The following is a 17,609-nucleotide window of genomic DNA, read 5'->3' as shown; positions in this document are numbered from 1 at the left end:
TAATTTCGTATTGCTCACATAATTATATATGGCATCACTTTGCACTTTGATATCACTTCAAGGAACATCTGCAGAATAATTTCAAGTACAGACACAACATGCATGAATAATGCACATAGTTTTTACGTGCATCCATGTTTTCAGATCTTTATTCCAAAATAAAAAGGTAAGACATTTTTGCTCAAGGCAGTTAAACTGCTCACTTCTTCACTATTAACTCCATGCCCCCAAATTTGCTCCCAAAGATGGTAAACAATGTTATAGAGTGGGGGTTATAATTTTCCTAAAACCTCTTCCCCATGAATAAAATTGTTTGATCATACAGGGGTATCAAATTGGCGGCCCCCAGACCAGATACATCACATGGCCAACCCCGTCATGATACATCTCAATACATCACGTGACACGATCAGGTTTGACACCCAAGTTCTAAAAGAACCCTGTCACAATGTGTTCTGACATACTTATTTCTTGGGGTGAGGAGGTAAAAAAGTGATTGGAAACTAGTAGATTCCAGAATGGTGCCAAGCATCCTTGGGGCACCCAATTGTATCCTCATTCACCTCAATTGCAGATAAAAAGGTGATCAATCTAGGGAAAACAACTAGGATGCTAACTTAGTACCAGGAAGTAGAGAGATCAATAGTCTGCTTTCTCTCACAAACGCACATACTCACATCCAGGTTTTGCTTTTGGGAAAGGAGGAAAAATGAGTTTTCCCAAAGAAAAGCTTCAGGTTTTTTTTTCTTTTTTGCTCTAGAGCAGTGTTTCTCAACCTCTCGCTGGCTGAGGAATTCTGGGAGTTGAAGTCCACAGGACTTAAAGTCGCCAAGGTTGAGAAACACTGCCCTAGAGTCTAGAGTTCCAACACAATTTGCAACTGATAGAGGTTGTGCCATGACAGACTAACACAGTACCTCCATTTGCAGCAAGAGACAGATTTTCCTGCTGGCCAAATATGTCAGAGATGCTGCTACTATGCTTTCATGCAACTTCCTGTGCCACAAAGAAAATCCAATAGATACAGACTTCACCTTGGCCAATTCTGCTGTCCTTCCCTGCACATTATTGCTGGATGCAGAGTGAGAAAAGACGGGCTATCAACAAACGCAGGTGGTAGGTGGGTAAGCAAAAAGTTGAAAGTGCCTCTGCGGTTAGAAAGATAGATATGATAGATATTGTGGTCACTCTTAGTAGTTCCAACAATGATTGAACGTTAGGTGTGCTAGCCTAATTTGGATGGACTGTTGCCAGTATACTGTAAAGTTTCCCAATGATGCTATAATGAGCACATAATAAGAGCCAATGTTTCTTATACAGAAACTAGTGATTTACTAACAGCTTCATTAGGCAAGATTTATTCGCAGCCATTTATTTGGCTTTGTCTATCAGCTTTTGAACTTCGCCCCTGTTCCTTTCCTCCTCTCACTCTGTGTCATAAATCACATTTCCCAATAAATCCACTCATCCCAAACCAGCTACTGTAATCTGAGATCCAGCTCCACCGACGGTATGCATGGAATGTCAACCCAGAAGTTCTCATTCTCATTACCTGGACTAACCCATAACATCTTGTCCATGTAGAGTGGGGATGTGTGAGTGTCTGCTTAAGTTTGGACACAATAAGCCCGGAGGGTGCAACCTATAGTACGAGAACCCTACTCAAGGGGATAAGGCTTTCAATGATTTGATCGGTTAAACCATATTTTAAATACTATTGCTGCCAAGCCAAACATTATTAGAAGAAAGGCATTACTCTTCCATCTTGAGAATTTCATGAACTAGAAAATGCAATTAGAGCAAAAGAGATCTTGCTATAATTGTATGTATTATACTTTTCCTCTTTAAGGAAAGCTTTAGAATACAATTCTGAAACACTTTCTGGGGAATAAATATAATTGGACACAGAGAGTTTTATTTCTGAGTAAACAGATATTAGATTTTGCTCTTGGGTTTTCTAAAAATGTTCTTTTGATCGTATCACTTACAATCTCTTATTTTCATTTTACACTCTGGGTTTACCTTATTTTTATCCAGTATGAGGGTGAAGGTTTGTTCTCTGAGCTTGTGGGTTGGTTTCCAAATGTCTCCTTACCAGGCTAGGTAAACCTCTTCAACAGAATTTAGGGAATGTCAGTGTTCTTCTCTTTGTAAGACTTTGTGTGATCAATAGGTCTTGTGATGGGTCAGGTGTGAGTGTATCAAGTTGAGAGTCTCGTGATGATGACTCACACCTGATTCATCACAAGACCCTCACTTGACATCCACACCTGACCCATCACAAGACCTACTGACCACATGAAGCCCTTATAAACAGGAGAAGACTGACACTGATATCCCCTAAGCTCAAGATGTTACCTAGCCTGTTAACAAAATGTTTGGAAGCCAACCCACAAGCTCGGAGAACTTCATCCTATACCAGTGTTTCTCAACCTTGGCAACTTGAAGATGTCTGGACTTCAACTCCCAGAATCCCCCAGCCAGCGAATGCTGGCTGGGGAATTCTAGGAGTTGAAGTCCGGACATCTTCAAGTTGCCAAGGTTAAGAAACACTGTCCTATACACAAGCTACAGGTATTTGCCACTATTGCAAATTTAAACAGTGTACGTGTGCTGGACAGAATGGTTGATCCTGACAGAAGGCACAAAGATGCTGTGAACAAAGCGAGTACAGTCATTCTCTTTTGCCAACTTTATGGTTGCTACTTTTATATTACATGGATAGTCTATGTACAAATCTTTAGTAACCTACATGGTTACCATGCACTCTACATGGGGCTGCCCCTGAAGAGTGTTCAGGAGTGTTCGAAGACTGCAGTTGGTCCAGAATGCAGCCGCACGAGCGATAATGGGTGTACCTAGATACACTCATGTTATACCTATCCTCCGCGAGCTGCACTGGCTCCCCATTGGTCTCCGGACCCGCTTTAAGGTGCTAGTCGTAACTTTTAAAGCCCTACGTGGTATTGGACCTGGCTACCTGAGAGACCGCCTCCTGCCATTCACCTCCCAACGACCAATAAAATCGCACAGGTTGGGCCTCCTCCGGGTGCCGTCGACCGGACAATGCCGGCTGGCGGCTCCCCGAGGGAGGGCCTTCTCTGTAGCTGCACCGGCCCTGTGGAACGAGCTACCCACAGAGATCCGGACCCTTCCCACTCTCCCAGCCTTCCATAAAGCGACCAAGACCTGGCTGTTCCGGCAGGCCTGGGGCTGTTGATTAATATCCAGCCCCACTTGATTGAATGGCTGATATATTAATTTTAATAATTGTATTTTTTTAAAATTTTTAATGTTTTTACTTTTGCTGTGAGCCGCCCAGAGTCCCAAGGGAGTGAGCGGCATACAAATCTTATTAAAGTTGAAAGTTGAAAGTAACCTTTGATCAGCTTTATAGTATCTCAGAAATGCATTACAGTTCACTGACAATAAACTAAAATTCACCGCCATTGAATACTAACTCAATAATAAAAAAGGAATCATAAAACAGGAAGCCATTTCTAACAAGTAAACCACCTGGTGGGAGAAAGAAAATGTAACTGATCTACTAAGATCAACTAGCTGAAAGTGGTATCTGTAAATGTGATTAATATGTGTTAATAAGTCTATGAACTGGGATCCACATATTTACCTTTTGCTAGTTTTGAATGCCGGTGAACACCTAGGACTGGAGGTATCTATTTAAATATTAAAGATAAGCAAACTCTGATTGCTGCCAAAGACCCTTTTTGCTCTAATACTGGTAGCTCTTCCTCATGTACTATTCATCCACAGGGTAAAGATGTTTCATTAACACAACCTTCATCTCATCCTTTGTCCATTGCAAAGGCAGCATGCACTGAAAGTGATGGTTTCAGGTTAAAAAAAGGAGTTATTTCTCCCAGCCAATATGTTGCTCCCCAAAGTATGAAGAAGGATCTACATCAGGAACATATTCAGTACTGGGATGCAGTGACAGGCTACCTTCTTGCCCAGCAAAGGTTTTGTTATATGAACAAGTGTTGTATAAACATGTGTAAACCACTAAAATTTGCTGCAGGCTCCCTGTTCCTCCTAGACTCTGGCCACACTACTAAGACCTCATTTGGAATATTGCATCCAGTTTTGATCACCATGATATATCTATATCTATATATCTATATCTATATCTATATCTATATCTATATCTATATCTATATCTATCTCTATCTCTATCTCTATCTCTATCTCTATCTCTATCTCTATCTCTATCTCTATCTCTATCTCTATCTCTATCTCTATCTCTATCTCTATCTCTATCTCTATCTCTATCTCTATCTCTATCTCTATCTCTATCTCTATCTCTCTCTCTCTCTATCTCTATCTCTATCTCTATCTCTATCTCTATCTCTATCTCTATCTCTATCTCTATCTCTATCTCTATCTCTATCTCTATCTCTATCTATCTCTATCTCTATCTCTATCTCTATCTCTATCTCTATCTCTATCTCTATCTATCTATCTATCTATCTATCTATCTATCTATCTATCTATCTATCTATCTATATCTATATCTACCTACCTACCTATCTATCTCATCTATCATCTTATCTTATCTTCTCATCTCATCTTATTCTATCTATCTATCATCTATCTATCTATCTATCTATCTATCTATCTATCTATCTATCTATCTATCTATCTATCTATCTATATATATATATGTAGATATATATATATATAAAAAAAATCCTGAGACTCTGGAAAGAGTGCCGGGAAGAGCAATAAAGATGATTAGGGGGCTGGAGGCTAAAACATATGAAGAAAGATTGCATAAGGATTGGGGCAGAGGTTGGTTCCGGCCAGTTCTAAACGGTTCAGTAAGTCGCGAGCTAGCGTACGCCGCGTGGACGAAAGGGGGCGGGCGGGGGCGGGAGGCTAGCTGTATTGCTCTGTGAATCTACCTATGACATTAATTCTTGATCTAACTTCTTAGATGAAAAACTATATCGTTCCTGTTTGTTGGGGGACATCCTTCCTGAAAAGACTGTACATTGTTGGGTGAAAACAGAGGTCCCTTCTGTTACCTGTAGTGTAGTCCTCAGCTTACAACCACAATCGAGTCCAATGTTGTTTTATTTCTTCTGCAGTTAGTATTATTTAACGGGATGAAGAGGCAACAGAGCATGACCGCCAGTACAGTCATCTTTCCTATGTAAGTAGCTGTTTTATGGCTTTGTGTGCTGGTTTCATCCTTAATATAGTAGTGCAAGCAATTAAAGTCTTCCTTTCTGTATCTCTTTGTGCAGGCCATTCATTGGAGCAAGGTGGTCAGTGGGTGACTTCAACACACAAAAGGACAGTCATCTTCCTTTTCTATTATTTTGTGTGCTGGTTTCATCCTAATGCAGTGCATGCAATTGAAGTCTTTCTCTCTGTGTCTCTCTGTGCAGGCCATTCATTGGAGCAAGTGTGATCAGTGATACAGAAGACCGGCAAGGACAGTCATCTTCCTTCTGTAAGTAGCTGTCTTTATTGTTTTGTGTGCTGGTTTCATCCTAATGCAGTGCATGCAATGAAAGAATTCGTTTCTGTGTCTCTTCTTTGTGCAGGCCATTCATTGGAGTCAGTGATATGGAAGACCGGCAAGGACAGTCATCTTCCTTCTGTAAGTAGCTCTTTTATTGTTTTGTGTACTTATTTTAATCTTATTTAAGTAGTAAGTACACAAAATAATAATTTCCCTTTTTTATATCTTTTTGTAGATCCTCCATTGGGGCAAAGAATTCTGTGACATTGTCTTGGCTACTCCCAACGGGTCACATGACTGCCAAGCCACTCCCATCCAGTCACATGGCCAGCAAGCCACTCCCACCCGGTCACATGGATGGCAAGCCACTCCCACAAAGCAGGGGACACCTACCGAAGAGGTTCCAAAGAATTTTGAAACCCACCACTGGATTGGGGTGACATGATAGCAATGTTCCAATATTTAAGGGGCTGCCACAAAGAAGAGGAGGTCAACCTATTTTCCAAAGCACCAGAAGGCAGGAGAAGAAGCAATGGATGGAAATTAATCCAGGAGAAAAGCAAGCTGGAATTAAGGAGAAATTTCCTGACAATGAGAACAATTAACCAGTGGAACAGAAGTTGCCTCCAGAAGTTGTAGGTGCTCCACTACTGGAAGCTTTTAAGAAAAGATTGGGAAGCCATATGTCTGACAAGATATGGGGTTGCCTACCTGAGCAGGTGGTTGGACTAGAAGACCTCCAAGGTCCCTTCCAACTCTGGTATTCTGTTACTGCGGGCCATTTTCCTTTTGACAGCAGGTGCCTTTTTCCTTTCTGCCCTTTTGCCAAACCTGCCAGAAGTTGCAAGAGAACCTCAGGGTGACAGTTGTGAGCACTTCCCTTCCCTTGACTTATGACCACAATTGAGCTCAGAATTTCTGTCGCTAAATGAAAACGTTTGTTAAGTAAGTTTTGCCTCCATTTTGCAATTTTTCTTACCACATTTGTTAAGTGAATCACTCCAGTTGTTAAATTAGTAAATTAGTAACACACTAATTAAGTGACTCTGTCTTCCCGATTGACTTTGCCTGTCAGAAGATTGCAAAATATGGTCACATGACCCTGGGGACGTTGCCATGAACCAATTGTGAAGCCTCTGAATGTACATCGATTGACCAAAGGGATGCTGCAGTGGTCATAAATCACCTTTTTTTCAGTGCCATTGTAATTCAAACAGTCATTAAATGAACTGTTGTAAGTCGAGGACTACCTGTACTTATTTTCCTACATGAGTAGAAGAGCTTCTAAAGAGAATGGGGAAACTCAATACAGTTGGCCAAATGAGCTCCCAAACATTAAAAAAAGTATATTTGGAGGAAAGCCTTAGTGAGGCGGGGTGTGTGTGTGTGTGTGTGTGTGTGTGTCTGATAACGGGTTCTGGGAAGTTGGGGGGAAGACTGGGGGGGTTGTGGGGCAGGGTGGGGGGAGGGATATATCAGGTTTGATGAGACGTGTTAGATTTTAATGTAATTTGACTCAAAAAAAGTAAAATAAAAATAAAAAAAAGATAACAGGTTTTTGCATTCAAAATAAATCTCACAGAAAGAGAAGGGGAATTGAAAATGGACTAAGGACCTAGTAGAAATATATTTATGAGGAATTAAAGAGGCTATAGAGAGAAAGAGAAAGAGAGAAAGACAGAGAGAAAGAGAGAGAGAGAGAGAGAAAGAGACAGAGAGACAGAGAGAGAAAGAGAGAGAAAGAAACACTAGCATGGGATCATGGGAATGAGGCAGTATCCATCTAGAAATTCCAGGGTGACTCAAAACTACAAAGGGCATTAAGACAAAGGATGACACGTAATGGAATCCACTCATCTTGCATAGTTACTAAGAAAGGGGAAAGGGTGGGATTGATTGCTGTGAGAGGCAGCCAGCTAAGTTTTAACTGAAGCCATTGATTAACTATCAGCTGCATTTTAGAACAGGCATAGTACTATCATTTCTGCAGAACCATGATTACTGCTAGGGGGAAGTTAAACATTAATCTCACAATAACAGAGCAATTAGGCCATAAGTTGGAGTCCCAACGTGATATGGGGGTTCAGTTATTGGATTAGTAATGGGGAGAAACAGGTTTTAGTCCACCTTCCAACCACCAAACTCCCTATATTACTTGGCACCAGTACCCTCTTATCCTAATCTACTTTACAGGATTGTTATGAAGGAAAACAGGGTAGGGAGCAACCTACCTTGAATTCCTATATAGAAATCAAGACATAAATATATTGGGAAAGATCTTTCAAAGGAAAGATGAAAGGAAACTGACTACCTTCAATCCTTTGCAGGCGGACATCAGAGGGAAGCAGAGAGGGGAAACTGTAGACGTGTTTCTACACATTAGCTGAATTCTGCTTGTTAATGTGAAACCTCACTCGTTCAAAGGTTCTTCTTGTTATACAAAGAATAACGGACAAAGTTAATGTAGTTCACAAGAAACTTATATTTGTCTGGTGAACCCTTAGAACTCGGGACATTGCTTTAGTGCAGTGGTTCCCAAACTTGGCAACTTTTAAGACTTGTGGACTTCAACTCCCAGAATTCTCCAGCCAGCAGAGCTGGCTGGAGAATTCTGGGAGTTGAAGTCCACAAGTCTTAAAAGTTGCCAAGTTTGGGAACCACTGCTTTAGTGGACAGAATGCTTCTCTCCTCCCAGGAAGGGTGACCTTTAACTAGCTTGGGCAGTAAAGCAGGCCTTTCCACGTAAAAGCCTTTCCCTGGGCAGGAGTCTTCAGCTTCACCACTGCAATTGTTGATTCAGAGGGAGGGTGGGTGGGCTTGGCACATATGCACACAGCCATGGATCAGCTAGCTCGGACTCAAATTTTCCCAAATGATTTTTATTTGAGCAAACCTAAGAACAACTATTGGTGGCCGCCATCTTCCTTCCCCATAGTTTCCATTCCCCTCTGCTAGATTAAAAAAAAGCACTATTGATCACCTTGTTAATGTTGGGCGAATGAAGCTGGGCATCCCGAGCTTTGCACTCTTCCTTCTCCAGAAGCTGTTGACAGTTTAACAACCATACCGAAAACAAAATAAATGCCCTTATTAGATTGCCTGCTGTTGAGCTACAGAACAGTCTTCCCCCTGCTGCTTCTCCATTTCTGTCTTTAAAAGAGGGGGTTGTTGCTTAGACTGATCTAACACTGTTTGACATGGGTGGTGAATGTATGTTAATAAAAGGGCTGAGATTGTGTGAGAAAGTGCCTACAGAAGCCAATAGATAAGCAGAAACAAAAATAGTGATATGCAGGCCTGTCAATAGCAGTAGAATAGCAATAGCAGTAGACTTATATACCGCTTCATAGGCCTTTCAGGCCTCTCTAAGCGGTTTACAGAGTCAGCATATCGCCCCCAACAACAATCCGGGTCCTCATTTTACCCACCTCGGAAGGATGGAAGGCTGAGTCAACCCTGAGCCAGTGAGATTTGAACAGCCGAACTGCTGATCTAGCAGTAGCCTGCAGTGCTGCATTTAACCACTGCGCCACCTTGGCTCAAACTGGTGGCCCCATGGGTTGTAGGCATCATGGGCAGGCCACGCCCACCCCAGCTCCACAAAAGCAAAAAACATCTCGATACATCATGATACGTCACATGACGTGATCACGTTTGACACCCCTGCCATAGAGGAACAGTACCCATCCAATACTGGATCAGCTAAATTCAAAGTTAGGTGTGCGTCTCAGCTGAGCATTGAGGAAGCAACAAGGGCCCAGTGCTGAGAATGTCCTGCTGAGAAGCAGGCCATTGTCAAGCTGTTAGGCCAATATGTGGATGAGTCCTTACTCTACCCCAAAACAGTCACCAGTCTTCAGAGTCCTCATATGCGACATCCACTGCAGAGGTCAAAGCTTTTGGAATGGAGCATCTGTGATCCTCCCTTAACTAGCTAGTGAAGGAAAGGAACGAGCTGCTTTGGCGAGAACTATTCTGTATTTCCAGCCTGTGGTTAGCATAGACTAGTAGTTCGTGAGGTTGCCATGCTAATCCCCAGCCATGAGAAGAGAAGTGTTTAGGTCCTGGACAATCCTTCAGCCCTCACAGGACCCTATTATAGAATGCAGGAACCACAATCATATTCAGTAGGTTCTTCCCTAATTATCTTTGCAACAAGGCTCTTCCACCGAGGAGCACTAAAGTGCTGTATCCAATGAAGGATCTGCCAGGAAACTGGGTTAACTGACCTGACTTCTAACCCCTGCTCTGCCTTGGCAACGAGCAGAAGGGAAAATATGATTATGCTTTCAAGATTCTGTTACTTTAGCCTATATCAATAAAGCACTGTTCCATCATTTTTTAAAAATATATATATATTTTCATTAGTTTTTTTACAATACAGTAAGAGTACAGAAATGAAAAGGGAAAAAGAAAAAGATAAGAAATATCTTCCTCCCCATCAAAAAAGAACTGTCAGTCATAGAAGCTCCAGGGTAGGAGAATTCGGGTCACAAGTGCAGGAGGAAACAAAGAAAAAATATATCAAATAATCACTATGCTAAGGGTATGTGTATACACGTATGTACTGAATTTAGAGAGCCGCGCAACTCCATGAGACTTTAGGCGGTGTACAGCATTAAAAGTAGTAAAAACCAAAATAATTAAAAAAGAAGAGAACATTGCATCATTTTATCTGTCACTTCCTTTGTATTATATTATATGAGCCCTCAAATCTGATGTGACATTTGAGCCCCATTGGAGGATTCACCACATAAATCATCAGGATCCTCACTCAGGTGTAATCCAGTATTCATACAAGAACTATATATGCACAAAAGCTTTCTTCCAGACATCTTCGGAATGAATCCGGGGGGGGGGGGGGAGATAGAGATTCTACAACAGGTAAAAGATTGTCATGGGCTTTTGTGGGGAAGGGGGACTCAAACATGTAATGCATCCGTCCCAATTCCTCCAGTTATCAACTTTGCCTCCTACCAGGGAAACATCGCAGCTTCTGACAGTCAGCAATTCCATGGCTCACCATGACCAATTGGTCACGCAAAGGAGGCGTGATTAGGCAGGCAGTTCTAAGGCTCCAAATGCAATTGGAGAACTGGCGAATGGCACATGTGTGCATCAGTATCAGGTTATACTTTCCTGCTTTTTGCAAGCTTTCTGTAAGCCATCCAGAGTCACGGTATCAGTGAGATGGGCAGCAGAGAAATTGAATAAATAAGCAAACCTTCCTTTGGATAGATTGGTGGTAGTAACAATGCTTATACTATTTGAGGTTTTTTAGTGTGGGGGAGGGATCATATACGTAGAAGCATTTTTTCACAATCACTTGCAATTGCCAGAAGTGCCATTTCTCTATGAAATAAGAGCCGAGGTGGCGCAGTGGTTAAATGCAGCATTGCAGGCTACTTCAGCTGACTGCAGTTCTGCAGTTCGGCGGTTCTAATCTCACCGGCTCAAGGTTGACTCAGCCTTCCATCCTTCCAAGGTGGGTAAAATGAGGACCCGGATTGTTGTTGGGGGCAATATGCTGACTCTGTAAACTGCTTAGAGAGGACTGAAAGCCCTATGAAGCGGTATATAAGTCTAACTGCTTTTGCTATTGCTATTGCTATAAATACATTTCCATCTTACTTTTCTCTATCTACTATTGCCTAAGCCAATTCAAAGAAAGGTCTTATCCGATGTGGGAAACTGGAACATTGATTTCCTGGTGTCCTTTAGTTTCCTTTGGTACCTTTCGTTTTGCTCCCCTTACATTTCTCACTGCCTGATTTGTTTTTATTTATAACCAAACACTGAGAGTGAGAGGGAAGAAAAGCTTTGTGCGTGCAGCTTCCCACTGTCTTTGAGATCAATGCCCTCCGTAATGTGGTTCTTTATCCTCCTTCTCTCTCCATGTGCGCAAAAAGGGACTATGGAACCTTTAGTTGTAGAGAGAACACGTCACCCAGGGAAGCCTAAATCTTTCTCACTCAAATAATAATAGGCTTTAGAATTAACTCCCTAGATTTATTCTGTTTGAATAAAGTGCTGCTTCTGAATCTGTTTCCAGGTGACCTCATAATGGATCCCTTTTCCATCTAATCTTCCAGCATCTTATTAGGTTTATTTCTTGAAAACGGGGCTGCTGTGCCTGAAGTGGAGTCCCTGATTCTCTGGGGTCCTTGGCTCTCTGTGCCTGGTATAGGGTATTCTCTTTAGCCCCCTTTGAGCCTCAATCTGTGAAAGGGATGACTAGGACCAAATGGAAGACAAATGAATGCTAGACACCATCCCATAAATTCTTGGCCGGGAGAGTTTTGGAACAAGACGTTTTCTGGTTTGTGGGTCAACTTCAACCACAGTAAAATATAAACATCCCCATGTGTTCTTTTCCAGGTATTGCTTAACTGCCACAAGTGAATCCAAGAAGGACTCTTTACAAACTTGGGGAAAAAATCAACAGAAAGATGAACCCAGAGGAATGACAAAACAATTCTTGCTATGCAAACCATTGCTATAAATGAGTATCAGTGCTCTTAAGAAAGTGAAAATGCCAGGCATGCGCTCAGTATTAATAAGCTCTGTGCACACTAATCCTGGAGCATAATGGAGCCTAAAAATTGCACTAAATTCTTGGGAGGATTGTTGAAATCTTATAAGCATCCACGTAATGTATATGAACATCAAAGTTAGTTAGCAGATTAAAGTGGAATTTATTCACTGAATTGGGTCTATCAGAATGCAAGATTTATACTAAAACCCCTGTGTCTCTAGAAATAATAAACAATAAAACATTGATCTATTTGTCCTGATGTAAAAAAATATATGCCTATGCACTCTCTCTCTCTCTCTCTCTCTCTCTCTCTCTCTCTCTCTCTCTCACTCACTCACACACATACACACACACGCACAATGCACACAACACACACACACACTTCACTTACTAATTATGGAAGTTACAGCAGCTTCAAACTATTCTCAAAATATGCAAGAGAGAGAATAATGCAATGGGGGCTATGGAGATTCAAAAGTCAAGGTTTACATCACCATCCGCCATGACCAGTATATGAAGAGTGTGATTCTTCCAATCATTTTGGCTATAAAGAAAGTGCCTATATTCTTTGGATTAAAACGTATAAATAGCAAAAACAAGTAATGCTTTTTGATCTGTACCTGCTAATCAAAATTCCACATTTTCCTCATGGAGAAAATATATATCTAGGTGGTCACTAAACATTGAAAACTACTTATTGCACATTGGTCAGATCAAATCAAAAGTCTGGTTTTTAATCAGGATTCTATCCCCCCCCCCCAAAAAAATATTTACTTTTATTTAAAAGATTTGTATAGCCACCCATCTTAAGAGCACAACTCTTAGCGTGTATACTTCCCTGGAAAATTTGGCATATTCCCACTGACCCTAATCCTTCATTTTTTTTCTTACTACAAACCCAAGATCCCCCTGAGGTTGTACTTGTGGATGGTTAACTCCACTTTGGGCATACTGGGAATATGATAGTTCTCCTATGATTCAGTAAATTACAATGTGCAAAGGTATCAGATTATGTGCCGCTAAAGAAAACTGAATCCTTATGGAATCTGTTTCACCCACTGCTCTGTAGAAAGCAAGTATCCCGCCTTCTCTTCTCTGCTTTCCAATTTCAATGGGCCATCTAATCTCCCCCAACCCTTGATGAGAGTGTGGTTGGAAAAGGAAGGATGCAATCCTAGTCTAGAGGTGGAAACATGTGTTCATACTTTCAATGGCTGCAGAGACCCCCAAGATAAACTGGATCTTCTTTAAATATGCAGTACCTGAATATAATCAGACCAATGATAAAGGTTTTACTGATTTAATCAAATAAAGTTAGATCTGTAAATATTCACACATACATTTTCCTCCTTAAAAGAGGCTTTGCCAAGACACTGGCTAGGAACATTGGGAGAAGTCTGGCACAAAGAAACAATTTAATTCCTTTATTTCAGTGTTTCTCAACCTTGGCGATTTTCAGTCCTTTGGACTTCAACTCCCAGAATTCCCCCAGCCAGCTATGCTGGCTGGGGGAATTCTGGGAGTTGAAGTCCACAGGACTGAAAGTCACCAAGGTTGAGAAGCACTGCTTGATTTGCTTCACTCAGTTTTATCCAGAGATTTGTTACTGGGCATATTCAGACCCTCGCCAATTATTAAATATGCTTAGGTGTTGGATAAATGTACTTCTGTACTTTGCTGTGGTTATCACAATCTTTCAGCATAAGTTGCTTCCCCTTTGTGGATTCCTACTCCATTTGCATACCTGGCCTCATTTTCTGGTTTATAGCAAATAGTTCAATAAGATCATATCGATGATTCTACTTTTGCCTGTTGTACAACAGGATTACACTATGTTTTAATGTTCATAACGCTTACACTTTGATACACACGAACTCTGGAAACATTTGATTGTCACCAAAAATTGATTGATTTTTTTTTTGCTTATTGGCAAGTCATAGTTTGCAAACAACCCCCCCCCACTTAAAAAAATCTGGCTGAAATAGTTTCTTTTAAACCTCTTGTCTAGAGAATGTTACTCTGATCAGCCTCTTTCAGCAACAATTTTAAAGTACGTTTAAAGATCCTTTCAATAAGATACCTCCAAATACAACAAGTTCAGATGTTGTTAGGGGTCAGTTCAAATTTGCTTTGTTGTTATTTCCACGGCAGTTATAATAATGAAAAGTTTAAAAACTCTAAACTATAATCGATTTTATTTGATTACTAATAAAACAACATCAACAAGGTACAAATGTAGACCGCATGTTTTTTTGTTGTTTTGCTATTAGTTGTCAACAACCAAATGAAATAATTACAAACAACAAAAAACTTTGCCTTCTGTTTAAAATAACAGATCAATGAACAATTACCAAAGTGAAGTTTCTCATGAAATCCACAGGAGGCCACGAAAATAAATCAAAGAGAGATAGACTTTTGGTTAACATGCCAAATGGGAAGTGAGATCAATTTCTGGCTCTACAAAACCTCTCGTACATTCCACAATTTCATTCAGCTGCAGAAGTATTGATTTAGACCAGCCTACACATTACACCAAATACACATCTTTTGTCCTGAAAACCAACTACCCATTTAACTCAGTTCAACAGTATTGTTGGAAAGGGGAGGCAGAAAAGGCCTTTGGGAGAAAATGTTATCCTGGCACCAGTTCCAATCAGACTGTGAGTTTCTAAGATTTTCGGTGTTGTTGTTGTTGTTTTTTTAAAGCACTTGGTTGGAGGGTAGTTTTCTCTGCCAACCCAATATTTGCTACTCGTGCTTGAATATGGACTGGCCTCCTGTGGGAACAGAAAACTCTACATCACATCCAATTCTATTTTGCCTATACTTCAAGCCTTCCTCAATTCTGTTTCAGGTCGATGTTATTCTGAGTGTTCAAAAATGCAAGAAAAACCATATTTATGTTCATACAGTCTTTCCCTAATGTATCCTGTATGACATTCTTAAGTTGAAGCTGCATGGCAAAATCTAGAGGAGTTCAGGAATTGAAAGGTAAACTATATTCCAACCTACAGAGTAGTCCAGGAAATAGAGTTTGGGTCAATTTTCTTGGTAAGGGATAATTGGACTCTACACACACTTTCCTCTCTAGTGTAATCAAACATGCATTTCCTAAATGTTAGTGTCTGTACTGAACACAAAACGTTTCATCTGCTCCATAAAATGTAATATTTATGATAATGTAGAATACTGAAATTTTATATTAGATGTGGTTTTTTAAAATAATATAACTACAATAATTGAAGATACAACACATGTTGCACAAACTGTTGGTTACCTTAGTGAAAAAACATTCTCTGTTTTGATTCCCTTATTGTTCTCCGATTCAGTCTGTGCTCTATTCTTTTTTTCTTTAATTTTACTTTAACTAGGTGTCTTTCTAAAATTAATTTGACAACTGAAGCATGCAGCTTCTTGCAACATTTATTTATATTGTGGGGACAAAATGAGTGTCATATAGACTGCCCTGAGCTCTCTAAAGAAAAGACAGAATATAAATGCAATGAATAATAAATAAATTTGTATCTTCTTCCTTCTCTATGAATTATTCATAGTGAGATTCACCTGGTCCTCTAATATATGCAATCAAGTGCAATTCTAAATAGAGACATTAGAAACAGTGAAATATAACATTCTCTGTCAACAAATGTTGAAACTAAAACGAATATATATCAGTCTGTCTCTTTCTTTGTACACGGAGAACATGCTAAAGTCTCAAACTATTTATGGCTTTCTGACTTAAAATTCTGAACTGCATCCTGATAGGGTAAGGGAAAAAAGCATAGTATGTTTAGAGATAGCATGTTCTAACAAGCAGTCTGCCAAGACGATGAAATCAGTTGTAATTTCCCAAAGCTTTCAAGTGTAGCACCCTGAAAGACAATACAGTAATCTAATCTGGAAATTACCACATTTCAGATTATGCTGCTTGATTTTTCCCTTCCTAGGGGAGGCCGTATTTGGCATATCGACTGCAATTATGTATTTCCATCATTAGGGAGATTACCTCTTTAAAAAAAATAAGCTGTCATTTATTTGATGCTTCCAATAGATCCAGAAGAAGCAGAAATCCAACTATTCTGCAAAATTCAGTTGAAGTTAAAAAGAATAATCATCTTAAACTACAATATAAACTATCCCTATCATTTATTCAAGCAATTAGTTATTCAAGAATTCCTGTAATTTATTCAACCAATGAAAATCCATCAGGAGGTATACCAAATAGTCCATTTTCAAATGAGCCCAAAATTTGTACAGGAAACATTTTAAATCTCAGCCTAAGCCCACATATGAAAGTTAACTGTTTTGTAATTCCATTCTTTGACTTCATCTTCCAGAGATATCATAGGAACCAGAGTTCTTCAAAATTATTATTATTTATTTATCCAACTTACAGGCTGCCCATCTCACAGGGCAAGTGTGGGTAGTGCATAATTAAAGACATAGAAACATACAAATCACATAAACTATTATCTCTCAGTAAAAAGAGGCAGTTAAAGCAGGGATAGAATAATTAAAATTAAAAAGTGGGGGATGGCCTTCAAGGTGCTAACCAACCCCAAGGTTTTGTGCTTCTCTGCATCCCCCCTACAAGCCTCTCCCTACAAGGTAGGAGACAAATCTTCAAACTCTTCTGGAAGACTAAGGAGAGAGGGGTTGTCCACTTCTGAGGGGAGGATATTCCAAAAAGTACGGGTGACAGAGAAGCTTCTCTTCTTGGACTCCATCAATTTCTTTAACTGATGGGGTCCATAGCATAAATTCTCTGACCAAATGGGATAGGCTAATTCAGGGGTGTCAAACTCAAGAGCCATGGGCTGGATTCAGCCCACATGGCCAGCCTGGATATAGCAAAGGACCAGCCTGTGGTGCCTCTTGCAGCCAAAATGGGGCACAGGGGGGCTGCACCCACTCCATTTTGCCTGGCAAAGGGCTACAGGAGGCGTCCGCCTCATCTCTCCCCCCTCCCCTGGCTGGCCCATGGAGAATCCGGCCTTCCGTAAAGCGACCAAGACCTGGCTGTTCCGGCAGGCCTGGGGCTGTTCAGTAATATTCCAGCCCCACTTGACTGAATGGTGATTTTGTTTTAAATAATTGTACTTTTAATATTCCATGTCTTTGTTTTGTTGTGAGCCGCCCAGAGTCCCTAGGGAGTGGGCGGCATACAAATTTTATTAAAGTTAGAAAGTTAGAATTACAATTCTGATCCAATCCTCAAAGAAATCCAGTTTGACAACACTGGGCTAATTTAATGGAAGAATATGGTTCTGCTGGTAACCTGGCCCCATGCCATGTAGGGCTTTAAAGGTGATAACAACACTTTGAATGGCAACTGGAAGCAAACTGTGCCTAGTGACGTTTGCACAGCAGAGGTGTTATATCTGCCATCTTTGGAGCACCCAAAATTGCTCAAACAGCTGCATTCTGCATCAGCTGAAGCTTCTGAATATTTTTCAAGTTTTGCTCCATGAAGAGCACATTGCAAAGTCCAAGCAGATGATGACCATAGCATGAATGACAGAAAGATAGGCTTCCCTATGCAGGAAGGGACATAACTGGTGTATCACATGAAATTTAGCAAAGGTT

General features: G+C 40.5%; 1 protein-coding gene across 4 annotated transcripts in view; it reads right to left on the bottom strand.

Annotated features, from left to right (window-relative positions):
• Window positions 1-17,609, bottom strand: part of ERBB4 (erb-b2 receptor tyrosine kinase 4) — a 769,459-nt gene that overhangs the window by 384,083 nt on the left and 367,767 nt on the right. The gene's annotated exons all lie outside the window — the stretch shown is intronic.

Source organism: Thamnophis sirtalis, unplaced genomic scaffold, assembly GCF_051295495.1.
Source record: "Thamnophis sirtalis isolate CommonGarterSnake01/CBP01778 unplaced genomic scaffold, rThaSir2_p1.2 scaffold_1, whole genome shotgun sequence".
Classification (NCBI taxonomy): domain Eukaryota; kingdom Metazoa; phylum Chordata; class Lepidosauria; order Squamata; family Natricidae; genus Thamnophis; species Thamnophis sirtalis.
Note: the sequence above shows the minus strand (reverse complement) of the source record. Positions and strands in the feature narration are given on the sequence as shown.